This window comes from Hibiscus syriacus, unplaced genomic scaffold (assembly GCF_006381635.1).
Source record: "Hibiscus syriacus cultivar Baekdansim isolate YM2019G1 unplaced genomic scaffold, ASM638163v2 tig00113716_pilon, whole genome shotgun sequence".
NCBI lineage: Eukaryota > Viridiplantae > Streptophyta > Magnoliopsida > Malvales > Malvaceae > Hibiscus > Hibiscus syriacus.
In genome coordinates, this window is record NW_024063466.1 from 1 (window position 1) to 16,318 (window position 16,318).

Genomic DNA, 16,318 nt, shown 5'->3' on the forward strand with positions numbered 1-16,318 from the left:
CCAAACCCCAACCCCAACCCCAAACCCCAACCCCAACCCCAAACCCCAAACCCCAAACCCCAAACCCCAAACCCCAAACCCCAAACCCCAACCCCAACCCCAAACCCCAACCCCAAACCCCAAACCCAAACCCCAAACCCCAAACCCCAAACCCCAACCCCAACCCCAAACCCCAAACCCAAACCCCAAACCCCAAACCCCAAAACCCAACCCCAACCCCAAACCCCAAACCCCAACCCCAAACCCCCAAAACCCCAAACCCCAAACCCCCAAACCCCAAACCCCAAACCCCAAACCCCAAACCCCAAACCCCAACCCCAAACCCCAAACCCCAAACCCCAAACCCCAAACCCCAAACCCCAACCCCAAACCCCAAACCCCAAACCCCAAACCCCAAACCCCAAACCCCAAACCCCAACCCCAAACCCAAACCCCAAACCCCAAACCCCAAACCCCAAACCCCAAACCCCAAACCCAAACCCCAACCCCAACCCCAAACCCCAAAACCCCAACCCCAAACCCCAAACCCAAACCCCAAACCCCAAAACCCCAAACCCCAAACCCAAACCCCAAACCCCAAACCCCAACCCCAAACCCCAAACCCCAAACCCCAAACCCAAACCCCAAACCCAAACCCAAACCCCAAACCCAAACCCAAACCCAAACCAAACCCCAAACCCCAAACCCAAAACCAAACCCCAAACCCCAAACCCAAACCCCAAACCCTAAACCCAAACCCTAAACCCTAAACCCTACCCCGAGCCCCAGCCCCGAGCCCCGAGCCCCGAGCCCCGAGCCCCGAGCCCCGAGCCCCGAGCCCCGAGCCCCGAGCCCCGAGCCCCGAGCCCGAGCCCGAGCCCGAGCCCCGAGCCCCGAGCCCCCCCCGAGCCCCGAGCCCCGAGCCCGAGCCCCGAGCCCCGACCCCCGACCCCGACCCCCGACCCCGACCCCCGAGCCACGAACCATAGACCCGAGACCCGAGACATACACAAATCACCTTCGATGTTTCATTTTAAGGGGGTGCATCGATGCACTCCTTATGCATCGATGCACTAACTGCATTCGATGTTTCCATTTTTTATGGGTGCATCGATGCACTTCCTGTACATTGATACACTCTGAATAATTTCTGGAAATTTACCCTTGATGCATCAGTGCACGTTGAATGTGCATCGATGCACATAGCCCAGAATTCATTTTGAAGCCCGAAAATCTACTCAAATCAACTCAAATGCTTCATCTTTCGTCCCCTTTCATGTTCTCAACTCATATACACATGCTTAAACCAATTTATATCCATATAAACCATCTTTAACTTCAAAATTTTACTCCTCATATGTAACTAAAGAATTAAACCAACTTTGCAATATGTTTTGATTCCAATTCTATGGCTTCTAACTTCTTAATTAGACCCTTGATAAGTCAAATTTAACTTCCAACTCTAGTTATGAACTATATTCTAAGATTTCATCCAAGAACCTCAAATCTTTAATCCCTCCTAACTCCATCATACATTGATTTTAAAATAACGTAAGCTTTCCTTAAGCTTAGTTATCATCTAATAATCAAAACTCAGTCTTAAATTTAACCAAAAACTCAATATTCAGAAAACTTACCTTTGGCTCTTGGTTTTTACGCGTAATGAAGAAGAAAGATGAGGAGAATTCTGGAAACCATTTTGTTTCCTATTCCCTTCCACGTGTTTAATATATAATCATATTTAAATATTTTCCTTGCAAATGACCCTTTTGCCCTTCAATTCACCTTATAATTTACTAACATCTTTTAGGCAATATTTCAAAATAAATCATTAAACTATTTCATTCTTCTACTTTAGTCACCAAATTCTGAAACTTTACAATTTAGTCATTAACCCGGTATTACGGATGTTATAAATATCCCCCCCCTTTTAAGAAAATTCATCCTCGAATTTTCACTAAACATCTTGATAAAAACTTATCTTCTAATGTTCTCATGTTGCTTCATTTACTTTTCAATTACCTTTTTCCTTTATACATTCATATCATGTCACTTATCATTTAAACCCTAAACCCTAAACCCCAAACCTTAAAAAGTATGCTCGGGCCAAAAAGCCCGCCCACCACCCTAAGTTTCTTCCTGCACACGTGGAAGATTCAAGGGCAGCCGCAAGCCCACCCAAACTTGCAGCTGCTACCATCACATGGGCCGAAGGCCTACCCCTGCACAAAAGTGCACATAGCCTTCAGCCCACTCGTAGAACCTGGCGGTTGGTACTTAAAAACCATTTCAATTCTGTTTTCATAAGAGATGTGGGATTTTGCTCTTCCCATAAAAAACTAACGCAAGACAAAACTCAACCGTAAGTCCCCCCTGACTTCCATTATCATTTTTCGAATTATGAATCGATTTTCCCAATTCTTTGGCTCTGTCTTTGCTTCGTCTCCAAGTGCTACAGCCACGTTCTGGAAAAGCACTTATAATTTATGGAAACTCAACCGTAAGTCGTCCCCCTTCTTTGCTTTCCCCCGTGATAAAACATTAGTTTTCAATGGATTCTGTGTCTGCGTGCTTAGCCTCAAATCTTTCGATTTTTTCTCCGTTCGTTGCTGGATAAAATCTGGCTTTTCCTTTCGTTTTGAATCAAATATTTCCTTTCTTTTCATTTTTTATCAATGTCCATTTACCCTCAAGTTCTAAGGGAACTGTTTCCCTTTTAATAATTTTGTTTTCGATGTTTTTCGTTTAATCGTTGTTGGAGAATGGCTTGTTTAAGTCGTTTGATGAGATCGTTAGGAGGCAATTGGATCCCGTTATTGGTTTGGTTTCGTTTGATAGCAGGTAATTCTGATTTTTGTTTGTTTCTTGCTTTTTTTTTTTTTTTTGCATTATTTTTGCTCTGGAGTGATTCCTTATGAATGAGATTCCTTATCAGTTCAATGATGCCGAGTTGTTGTGTAAACTAATATCTTTTAACACTTCTACAATGCTCAAATATTTCCTTCTTTTTCGCTTTTCATCACTGAAAATACTGGTGACGGAGTTACAGAAGCCATGTTGATGGCTCCACTCAATTACAAAGCATCTTCTTTCATTGGAGTTAAGTTCTATATATACCCATCGCATTTCTTGTTTTGTCAAACATAGCTCCCTCGTCTCTCAATCCTCTTGCTTCCTTCTTCGCGTGGTTTCATATTTCTAAGTTTAACCCATTTCAACCATAAAATTCCTCTAACTGGGTCTCACTTCGCCACCACCCAAATTGTTTTTATGTTTTTTCTCTCCTTTAGATGTTCTTCTAAAACAAGAATTTGGTTATCAGAAATTTATTTCGTGTTGCTGAGTAATTGTTCGTAACTTCAATTTTCAGGTATTTTTACTGAAATGTAGATTCTTTTTGGAAGTTATAACATTTGGAATGATTTAATCGATTGATACACAGAACTGTTGATTCGTTTGTTGATTCTTTTTTTATGAATTATGTGATTATTTGAATTTTTTTATGTTAAAACTCTTGGAGACTTTACAGTGCGCAACTTTTAAGTTCGTAATGTTGGTTGCATTCCTTTTTTCCCATTTCATTCACTTCCATAATACGATTCATGAGTAGAACAAAGAAGAGACAGTACCTAAAATAGCGAGAATTTTAGAATCTAGGATTAGTGCTTTGTGAATTGCAACTATAGTGATTGTAAGCCCTTATGCATTGAATAGATATGTGAATTCCATTGTTGATGAGTTGTTGAGGGAAGATGAATCTATGTCCCAGTTTTATCACTCTCCTTTCGGACAAAAGTCGATTCCTCGGCAATTCAACATTGATCAAACAAGTAATTAACTAAGAATAATTTTTGAAGGATTAGTAGTTGATATAGTTAAGCTGTATTTTATCTTTGTTGATGTTTAAAATAGAATAATTGAGTGAAGAATTGATGATTTTTGGGCTTAAAGTAAAATTTCTGGGCAGAGGGAAATGATACCTATGAAGGGGAATCGATTCCCCTTCTTGAACGAAAAATTTTCAGTATGTTCAGGGGGTATCAATTCCCCCTGGGGGGGAATCGATTCCCCCTAAAGGAAAAATGAAATTTGGTTCTATAATCTGGCTTAAGTTGTTAACATCAAGGTTAAGGTTTAGGCTTCTGATAGTTGTTTTGAAATGTTATATTTATGTAGATATTGAGCCTAAACAAGTTCTGGAATAACCAAAGGATTAGAATTGATTCAAATCAAACAAGGCTAAGGTGAGTGCAATTTTAATTGTACTTATATTATTGAACGAACATTGGCTTGCGATGAGCCAATTATGGAGTTACTATGGTAAGAAGTGACTCCTAAAATGTTATTTGATATGTGATTCTTATATGTACATGAATACATGATATGCATAAACATAAGAGCATGAAACATAAGATATATGATATGATATACATGATTATATGCATATGTGATATATGCTATGAGATATGACCAATGTGAAATGAAATAAGCTATGTAAATATATGAAATGACATATGAATATGCAATATGTGATATGATATGAAATATATGGTTACACATACATCGATGCACTCCTTATGCATCGATGCACTCCTTATGCATCGATGCACTAATTGCATTCGATGTTTCCATTTTTTATGGGTGCATCGATGCACTTCCTGTACATTGATACACTCTGAATAATTTCTGGAAATTTACCATTGATGCATCAGTGCACGTTGAATGTGCATCGATGCACATAGCCCAGAATTCATTTTGAAGCCCGAAAATCTACTCAAATCAACTCAAATGCTTCATCTTTCATCCCCTTTCATGTTCTCAACTCATATACACATGCTTAAACCAATTTATATCCATATAAACCATCTTTAACTTCAAAATTTTACTCCTCATATGTAACTAAAGAATTAAACCAACTTTGCAATATGTTTTGATTCCAATTCTATGGCTTCTAACTTCTTAATTATACCCTTGATAAGTCAAATTTAACTTCCAACTCTAGTTATGAACTATATTCTAAGATTTCATCCAAGAACCTCAAATCTTTAATCCCTCTTAACTCCATCATACATTGATTTTAAAATAACGTAAGCTTTCCTTAAGCTTAGTTATCATCTAATAATCAAAACTCAGTCTTAAATTTAACCAAAAACTCAATATTCAGAAAACTTACCTTTGGCTCTTGGTTTTTACGCGTAAGGAAGAAGAAAGATGAGGAGAATTCTGGAAACCATTTTGTTTCCTATTCCCTTCCACGTGTTTAATATATAATCATATTTAAATATTTTCCTTGCAAATGACCCTTTTGCACTTCAATTCACCTTATAATTACTAACATCTTTTAGGCAATATTTCAAAATAAATCATTAAACTATTTCATTCTTCTACTTTAGTCACCAAATTCTGAAACTTTACAATTTAGTCATTAACCCGGTATTACGGATGTTATAAATATCCCCCCCCCTTTTAAGAAAATTCATCCTCGAATTTTCACTAAACATCTTGATAAAAACTTATCTTCTAATGTTCTCATGTTGCTTCATTTACTTTTCAATTACCTTTTTCCTTTATACATTCATATCATGTCACTTATCATTTAAACCCTAAACCCCAAACCTCAAAAAGTATGCTCGGGCCAAAAAGCCCGCCCACCACCCTAAGTTTCTTCCTGTACACGTGGAAGATTCAAGGGCAGCCGCAAGCCCACCCAAACTTGCAGCTGCTACCATCACATGGGCCGAAGGCCTACCCCTGCACAAAAGTGCACATAGCCTTCTGCCCACTCGTAGAACCTGGCGGTTGGTACTTAAAAACCATTTCAATTATGTTTTCATAGGAGATGTGGGATTTTGCTCTTCCCATAAAAACTAACGCAAGACAAAACTCAACCGTAAGTCCCCCCTGACTTCCATTATCATTTTCGAATTATGAATCGATTTTCCCAATTCTTTGGCTCTGTCTTTGCTTCGTCTCCAAGTGCTACAGCCACGTTCTGGAAAAGCACTTATAATTGATGGAAACTCAACCGTAAGTCGTCCCCCCTCTTTGCTTTCCCCCGTGATAAAACATTAGTTTTCAATGGATTCTGTGTCTGCGTGCTTAGCCTCAAATCTTTCGATTTTTTCTCCGTTCGTTGCTGGATAAAATCTGGCTTTTCCTTTCGTTTTGAATCAAATATTTCCTTTCTTTTCATTTTTTATCAATGTCCATTTACCCTCAAGTTCTAAGGGAACTGTTTCCCTTTTAATAATTTTGTTTTCGATGTTTTTCGTTTAATCGTTGTTGGAGAATGGCTTGTTTAAGTCGTTTGATGAGATCGTTAGGAGGCAATTGGATCCCGTTATTGGTTTGGTTTCGTTTGATAGCAGGTAATTCTGATTTTTGTTTGTTTCTTGCTGTTTTTTTTTTTTTTTTTGCATTATTTTTGCTCTGGAGTGATTCCTTATGAATGAGATTCCTTATCAGTTCAATGATGTCGAGTTGTTGTGTAAACTAATATCTTTTAATACTTCTACAATGCTCAAATCTTTCCTTCTTTTTCGCTTTTCATCAATGAAAATACTGGTGACGGAGTTACAGAAGCCATGTTGATGGCTCCACTCAATTACAAAGCATCTTCTTTCATTGGAGTTAAGTTCTATATATACCCATCGCATTTCTTGTTTTGTCAAACATAGCTCCCTCGTCTCTCAATCCTCTTGCTTCCTTCTTCGCGTGGTTTCATATTTCTAAGTTTAACCCATTTCAACCATAAAATTCCTCTAACTGGGTCTCACTTCGCCACCACCCAAATTGTTTTTATGTTTTTTCTCTCCTTTAGATGTTCTTCTAAAACAAGAATTTGGTTATCAGAAATTTATTTCGTGTTGCTGAGTAATTGTTCGTAACTTCAATTTTCAGGTATTTTTACTGAAATGTAGATTCTTTTTGGAAGTTATAACATTTGGAATGATTTAATCGATTGATACACAGAACTGTTGATTCGTTTGTTGATTCTTTTTTATGAATTATGTGATTATTTGAATTTTTTTATGTTAAAACTCTTGGAGACTTTACAGTGCGCAACTTTTAAGTTCGTAATGTTGGTTGCATTCCTTTTTTCCCATTTCATTCACTTCCATAATACGATTCATGAGTAGAACAAAGAAGAGACAGTACCTAAAATAGCGAGAATTTTAGAATCTAGGATTAGTGCTTTGTGAATTGCAACTATAGTGATTGTAAGCCCTTATGCATTGAATAGATATGTGAATTCCATTGTTGATGAGTTGTTGAGGGAAGATGAATCTATGTCCCAGTTTTATCACTCTCCTTTCGGACAAAAGTCGATTCCTCGGCAATTCAACATTGATCAAACAAGTAATTAACTAAGAATAATTTTGAAGGATTAGTAGTTGATATAGTTAAGCTGTATTTTATCTTTGTTGATGTTTAAAATAGAATAATTGAGTGAAGAATTGATGATTTTTGGGCTTAAAGTAAAATTTCTGGGCAGAGGGAAATGATACCTATGAAGGGGAATCGATTCCCCTTCTTGAACGAAAAATTTTCAGTATGTTCAGGGGGTATCAATTCCCCCTGGGGGGAATCGATTCCCCCTAAAGGAAAAATGAAATTTGGTTCTATAATCTGGCTTAAGTTGTTAACATCAAGGTTAAGGTTTAGGCTTCTGATAGTTGTTTTGAAATGTTATATTTATGTAGATATTGAGCCTAAACAAGTTCTGGAATAACCAAAGGATTAGAATTGATTCAAATCAAACAAGGCTAAGGTGAGTGCAATTTTAATTGTACTTATATTATTGAACGAACATTGGCTTGCGATGAGCCAATTATGGAGTTACTATGGTAAGAAGTGACTCCTAAAATGTTATTTGATATGTGATTCTTATATGTACATGAATACATGATATGCATAAACATAAGAGCATGAAACATAAGATATATGATATGATATACATGATTATATGCATATGTGATATATGCTATGAGATATGACCAATGTGAAATGAAATAAGCTATGTAAATATATGAAATGACATATGAATATGCAATATGTGATATGATATGAAATATATGGTTACACATACATCGATGCACTCCTTATGCATCGATGCACTCCTTATGCATCGATGCACTAATTGCATTCGATGTTTCCATTTTTTATGGGTGCATCGATGCACTTCCTGTACATTGATACACTCTGAATAATTTCTGGAAATTTACCATTGATGCATCAGTGCACGTTGAATGTGCATCGATGCACATAGCCCAGAATTCATTTTGAAGCCCGAAAATCTACTCAAATCAACTCAAATGCTTCATCTTTCATCCCCTTTCATGTTCTCAACTCATATACACATGCTTAAACCAATTTATATCCATATAAACCATCTTTAACTTCAAAATTTTACTCCTCATATGTAACTAAAGAATTAAACCAACTTTGCAATATGTTTTGATTCCAATTCTATGGCTTCTAACTTCTTAATTATACCCTTGATAAGTCAAATTTAACTTCCAACTCTAGTTATGAACTATATTCTAAGATTTCATCCAAGAACCTCAAATCTTTAATCCCTCTTAACTCCATCATACATTGATTTTAAAATAACGTAAGCTTTCCTTAAGCTTAGTTATCATCTAATAATCAAAACTCAGTCTTAAATTTAACCAAAAACTCAATATTCAGAAAACTTACCTTTGGCTCTTGGTTTTTACGCGTAAGGAAGAAGAAAGATGAGGAGAATTCTGGAAACCATTTTGTTTCCTATTCCCTTCCACGTGTTTAATATATAATCATATTTAAATATTTTCCTTGCAAATGACCCTTTTGCACTTCAATTCACCTTATAATTACTAACATCTTTTAGGCAATATTTCAAAATAATCATTAAACTATTTCATTCTTCTACTTTAGTCACCAAATTCTGAAACTTTACAATTTAGTCATTAACCCGGTATTACGGATGTTATAAATATCCCCCCCCCCTTTTAAGAAAATTCATCCTCGAATTTTCACTAAACATCTTGATAAAAACTTATCTTCTAATGTTCTCATGTTGCTTCATTTACTTTTCAATTACCTTTTTCCTTTATACATTCATATCATGTCACTTATCATTTAAACCCTAAACCCCAAACCTCAAAAAGTATGCTCGGGCCAAAAAGCCCGCCCACCACCCTAAGTTTCTTCCTGTACACGTGGAAGATTCAAGGGCAGCCGCAAGCCCACCCAAACTTGCAGCTGCTACCATCACATGGGCCGAAGGCCTACCCCTGCACAAAAGTGCACATAGCCTTCTGCCCACTCGTAGAACCTGGCGGTTGGTACTTAAAAACCATTTCAATTATGTTTTCATAGGAGATGTGGGATTTTGCTCTTCCCATAAAAACTAACGCAAGACAAAACTCAACCGTAAGTCCCCCCTGACTTCCATTATCATTTTCGAATTATGAATCGATTTTCCCAATTCTTTGGCTCTGTCTTTGCTTCGTCTCCAAGTGCTACAGCCACGTTCTGGAAAAGCACTTATAATTGATGGAAACTCAACCGTAAGTCGTCCCCCCTCTTTGCTTTCCCCCGTGATAAAACATTAGTTTTCAATGGATTCTGTGTCTGCGTGCTTAGCCTCAAATCTTTCGATTTTTTCTCCGTTCGTTGCTGGATAAAATCTGGCTTTTCCTTTCGTTTTGAATCAAATATTTCCTTTCTTTTCATTTTTTATCAATGTCCATTTACCCTCAAGTTCTAAGGGAACTGTTTCCCTTTTAATAATTTGTTTTCGATGTTTTCGTTTAATCGTTGTTGGAGAATGGCTTGTTTAAGTCGTTTGATGAGATCGTTAGGAGGCAATTGGATCCCGTTATTGGTTTGGTTTCGTTTGATAGCAGGTAATTCTGATTTTTGTTTGTTTCTTGCTGTTTTTTTTTTTTTTTTTTGCATTATTTTTGCTCTGGAGTGATTCCTTATGAATGAGATTCCTTATCAGTTCAATGATGTCGAGTTGTTGTGTAAACTAATATCTTTTAATACTTCTACAATGCTCAAATCTTTCCTTCTTTTTCGCTTTTCATCAATGAAAATACTGGTGACGGAGTTACAGAAGCCATGTTGATGGCTCCACTCAATTACAAAGCATCTTCTTTCATTGGAGTTAAGTTCTATATATACCCATCGCATTTCTTGTTTTGTCAAACATAGCTCCCTCGTCTCTCAATCCTCTTGCTTCCTTCTTCGCGTGGTTTCATATTTCTAAGTTTAACCCATTTCAACCATAAAATTCCTCTAACTGGGTCTCACTTCGCCACCACCCAAATTGTTTTTATGTTTTTGCTCTCCTTTAGATGTTCTTCTAAAACAAGAATTTGGTTATCAGAAATTTATTTCGTGTTGCTGAGTAATTGTTCGTAACTTCAATTTTCAGGTATTTTTACTGAAATGTAGATTCTTTTTGGAAGTTATAACATTTGGAATGATTTAATCGATTGATACACAGAACTGTTGATTCGTTTGTTGATTCTTTTTTAAGAATTATGTGATTATTTGAATTTTTTTATGTTAAAACTCTTGGAGACTTTACAGTGCGCAACTTTTAAGTTCGTAATGTTGGTTGCATTCCTTTTTTTCCCATTTCATTCACTTCCATAATACGATTCATGAGTAGAACAAAGAAGAGACAGTACCTAAAATAGCGAGAATTTTAGAATCTAGGATTAGTGCTTTGTGAATTGCAACTATAGTGATTGTAAGCCCTTATGCATTGAATAGATATGTGAATTCCATTGTTGATGAGTTGTTGAGGGAAGATGAATCTATGTCCCAGTTTTATCACTCTCCTTTCGGACAAAAGTCGATTCCTCGGCAATTCAACTTTGATCAAACAAGTAATTAACTAAGAATAATTTTGAAGGATTAGTAGTTGATATAGTTAAGCTGTATTTTATCTTTGTTGATGTTTAAAATAGAATAATTGAGTGAAGAATTGATGATTTTCGGGCTTAAAGTAAAATTTCTGGGCAGAGGGAAACGATACCTATGAAGGGGAATCGATTCCCCTTCTTGAACGAAAAATTTTCAGTATGTTCAGGGGGTATCAATTCCCCCTGAGGGGAATCGATTCCCCCTAAAGGAAAAATGAAATTTGGTTCTATAATCTGGCTTAAGTTGTTAACATCAAGGTTAAGGTTTAGGCTTCTGATAGTTGTTTTGAAATGTTATATTTATGTAGATATTGAGCCTAAACAAGTTCTGGAATAATCAAAGGATTAGAATTGATTCAAATCAAACAAGGCTAAGGTGAGTGCAATTTTAATTGTACTTATATTATTGAACGAACATTGGCTTGCGATGAGCCAATTATGGAGTTACTATGGTAAGAAGTGACTCCTAAAATGTTATTTGATATGTGATTCTTATATGTACATGAATAAATGATATGCATAAACATAAGAGCATGAAACATAAGATATATGATATGATATACATGATTATATGCATATGTGATATATGCTATGAGATATGACCAATGTGAAATGAAATAAGCTATGTAAATATATGAAATGACATATGAATATACAATATGTGATATGATATGAAATATATAGTTACACGTACATGTGGTATGTGACAGAAGAAAAAGAATATAACACATTTTTTCTCATCTTTGCCTTCAGAGCTGGGATACGGAAGCGGATAGAGATAGGAAACAAAATCTAAGGTGCTCACTCCTTTGCTTTCCCTTTCCTTTTGCAATGCTTTTGTTTCCTTCAAAACTGTAATCCCCGAAAATGGGTATCTTTCCTCTCTCCATTTTCCTCGTTAATCCTTAGGCAAAACCTTAGACAAAAACAAAATTTTTTATCAAAATTTTTGACGTTTTTGGTTTAATCGCTGCTGGATAAAATCTGGTTTTTGGTTTCGTTTTGAATCAAATTTCGTTAAAACAAATGTGAAGAATAGAGAAATATATAAATGTTTCGTTTCATTTTTATCAAAAACTACTATTACAGTTTTGATAAACCTTTGGGTCGATTTTTGAGGGATCATTTATTCGATCAGCTAAACTCTTTTTTCTTCACATTTATATATTTCTCTGTTCGGATGTAGCAATCACCTTGGAAACTAAGGAAACAACTGATTTTGCCCTTCATAGACTATTTTTTTTTACCAGTGAACTGGGATCTACGACTGTTATTTTTTTCTTCTACTTTCTCCAGACATTGATTCTGTAATGTCATGAAGAGTGGCGGGTGTTGGAGGGTGCAAAGTTGAAATGGAGAGTGGTTTACCAGTCAGCTGCAATTAAGGGCATGCAGTTCCTAACGATGGTTCCTGGTTTGCCCAGTTCAGGAATGGCTCAAACATCCACTCAGCTTTGGAGAGGTAGACTTCATGTGATGGGTGGAAGCAAGGAGAATAGTCACACACCCGGATTAGAGCATTGGAGCCTTGCTGTAAAGGATGGGAAAGCATTGGAAACAGAATGGAGGAGTGAAGTACCCATTCCACGTGGAGGACCTCATAGGTTTGTCTAAGTGTTTTCTCTAATATTTGTAGTCTACGACATTAAGTTGAAAAATTTTGCTTTTTGTGCTGTTTGGGTGTTTTACATTTTGGTTATGATTTCATTGCATCTTTTGTAGACTATTTATAGTTGTTTACGTTTTTGTAGGAAAAAAACTGTGGATATTTTTCTGCATGTTTAGTTTTTGCAGTTAATCAAATGATACATAGAGCTAATTGAGACAATTGTTGTTTTGACAACGCACTTACTGCAATTATGCACTATTATTGTGTTTTAACATTTGAAAATTTTGGTTTAAATCTTCAGTAGCTGATATCCCATTTTATTCATACTCCAGTTTGAGCATTGAATGTAGGTACGTGTCTATATCATATATGTTTCTTTTTAAAGTTTTTGGATGGTCGTTCACATTTAATCCATGCCCGAGAATGTGTTTTGTAGATAACTGTCGGACATGGATTCTGCAAGAAAAATGAATAGTCTCTTACGTTTATTTCTTTATATCTTTAAGCAAATATTCTTACCGGATGAACATGGAAACCTTACCCAATATTGGAAAAGGAAGACAATGTAAATTCTGTTTGAACATTTAATGTCTGGAACTTGGAAGTATCATCCTCGATCAAGAATGACTGCATAAGTCATATCTTATAGGCTTCTATTTGCTCTTTAATAGCCAAGAAAAATTGCAACTTATTTTCAGTTGTGTATTCCTTATATATTCTCTCACATACACTTTATCTTTTGAATGTCATCAATTTAGGGCATGTGTTGTGTTTAAAGATAGTCATTATGTTATTGGTGGTCAAGAGGGTGATTTTATGGCCAAACCTGGATCACAAATTTTCAAATGCTCTCGGAGGATGGAGGTATATGGGCCACTTGAGTTTTTCTTTATAGTTCCTTTCATGTGGCTTTAGTATAACAATTGATCAATTTATATAGGCTTGTTTTCTTAAACCAAATCTGCATGGTTTCATTGTAACTGGAAGCCTTACTAAATTACTGAACTTAATTCATTTAGTGAACCTGGTTCAGTTCTCTTGATCAATTTTAAGTATATGTTTTGATTTTTATTTCGTTTTACTTAGCAGGTACAAATATTTTGTCATTTAGAATTTTATGGACGAACATTCTTGACCTCCACACAATATGTAACAACCTTATGCATTATGAAGTTCTATGTTACTTGGAACGTCAGAGTTTCCTTGATTATTGTGTCTCTACCTTTTTACAAAAGTTCTAAGTTAATGGATGGTTTAAATAATTAATCACTCTCATTTTTAAGTGCAATGAGTTCTCCGCTGGTTGTCTGACCTATATTTGCTGATAAGTTTTGTATCAATAATATCTTTTCCATTAATTTAAATCCGAGCCATATATTTAACATATTTTCTAATCTTCCTTCAGGTGGTATATAGTGAGGTATGCATGCTGGATGGCGACATGAAGTGGAAAACATTACCTCCTATGCCAAAACCAGATTCACATATCGAGTTTGCTTGGGCGCTTGTTAACAATTCCATTGTTATTGCCGGAGGCACAACAGAGAAACACCCTATAACAAAAAAAAAACGATTCTGGTTGGAGAAGTGTTTCAGTTTAATTTTGATACACTGGTACCTTCTTCTTAACATTTTTTTATGGTTTATAATAGAATATATTTGTATTTATGTACTCACACGCTTTACAGATTTTTTTTTTCGTGTTTCTTATTCATACACAAGTGTATAGGTAGCTATGTGCATGTGCATACGTGTTCTACATAAACAGGAAAACACACTTGTTGTACATTTTCCTTCGTTGGAAAGAAGCTGAACTCTTTCAAAATACCAACATCATTTCTCTCGTAGACGCTTCATTTCTTTCAGTTTCACTGTCATTCCCGACTATTCAATAACTGCAGCAACAATCTGCTTTCTCAAACTAAATAAAGAAGACACAGTGAAACTCATCAGCGCTGAAGGGATGAAATTTGTTATCGACAAGGAAGCTGCCATGGTTTCTCAAACCATCCGTAAAATGCTTAATTCTCCAGGTATGTTTTTTGTATTTCCTTTCATTTCTTCTTGTGCGGTCATTTTGGGAATTTAGTTTTCTGGGTTCTTACTTGGAAAGCTCTAATTTTTAACTTGTTTTCCTTTTGGTTGGTGATGATGAAGGTGGCTTTGCGGAGGCGAAGCATGGGGAAGTGAATTTTTCGATGATAAGTGTTATGATTGTTGATAAGATTTGCCAATATTTTTATTGGTCTCTTCAATATTCCTGGTTTGGGTTTTGTTTGTTCTTGTTTTTTCTTTTAGTTTTATAAGTTTCTATCAATTTCTGTTTTGGTGCATTTGGAAAGATTCTCTGAGCGCCACTTAATTTCTTTCAGTTTCACTGTCATTCCCGAGTATTCAATAGCAGCAGCAACAATCTGACATATTAAGGAATAATGAAATGGAGAAGGTTCATGGTTCTAACATCGATCCGTTGGAAAGAAGCTGAAGAATGCCTAGCCCGTGAGCTCAAAGTCGGTTTGTTATCTCCCCTTTTAATTGCTTTCATAACCTTCGATTCTTTTGGATTTTAATTGCTTACTCATTTTTCCCTTTTTAATTTCTTTCATAATCGCCTACATTTTCCTTTAATGCGTTAAGATTGAATCAAAATTTGAGAGAGATATTTTTCGAGCTAACGGAAATCGAAGGGCAAATCGCCTACATTTTTCGAGCTTTATCGTTCAAACCATCCTCCTAATCTCGTTCCTCCTCCACCTTCATCTCTATTAGGATCTTGTTTTAACATGCCTGAGCGTCGTAGAAATGAATTGTACTCTAGGTACAGAAATTCTTTTCAAACTTATAGAATCCGAGAAGAGTGTATTCCTTATCTTCAAGCTATGATAGATATTGACTTTGAATACCTTCCGATTCTTAAAGCTTGGAAGTTTGATAAAATGTTTCAACTCAAACCTATCATTTATTAACAGTTAGTCCGCATTTTCTATTCCAATGCGGTATGTATTCAAAATGAAACTCAATGTGGGACTATAGCCATTAGATCATATCTTTTAGGCCAATATATTAATATTGACCCCCCGATTATAGCTTCACATTTTGAATTAGATGATTATGGGTTATATAATGAGAATGAAACTATAGATTATCCCTATGTTCCAAACGCTAGTGTTAGTACTCTGCGATCTCATCACGATCGTTTTCTTCATCTGATGATCTCTTGGTGGTTTAGACCATCCGGAGGTAGGTACTCCACTCTTCGTATTAGGGATTTTTGGTGGATGCACTGTCTCAAGAATAAGATCAAAATCAATCTACCCCACATTATCTTCAGTCAACTAGTTGATGTCATAAACATTGTTCCTTCAAAATATGTTGAAACATTAGTTTATGGATGTATTCTTAGTAACCTATTTATCAAACTTGGTCTAGACGTCTCTCTCAACAATCCTATCCCACTCCAAAACCAAATCAATCTTACTTCCTTGAAGAAAACGGATTGGAAACAAGACGAGGAAACCATTCTTTGGGTATTTCGACCCGGTAAGCAAACCCTGGGAGCTAGCTCTTCACGAGCTGCTCCTAGCTCTTCTCGTTCTCCTCCTCCTCCTCCGGCACCGGCCGCGGACGATGATCCTGAGTTTCAACAACGTATGCAAGATATCGACGATCATGTTCCAGATGATAAGCCTGCACGGCAAGAAGATCAAATGCCACCATATTTTTGATTCTTCTTGGAGTCGTTTGATCTGAGGTTTGCCTCCATGGAGTCTCAGATTACTGAGTTTTAGCGGGAGATGCGTGAACGTAT

General features: G+C 36.4%; 1 pseudogene; it reads left to right on the plus strand.

The window, feature by feature from the left end:
* The first annotated feature begins 9,345 nt into the window (after positions 1 to 9,345).
* LOC120186595 lies at positions 9,346 to 14,167 on the plus strand (annotated as a pseudogene).
* The last annotated feature ends 2,151 nt before the right edge of the window (positions 14,168 to 16,318 follow it).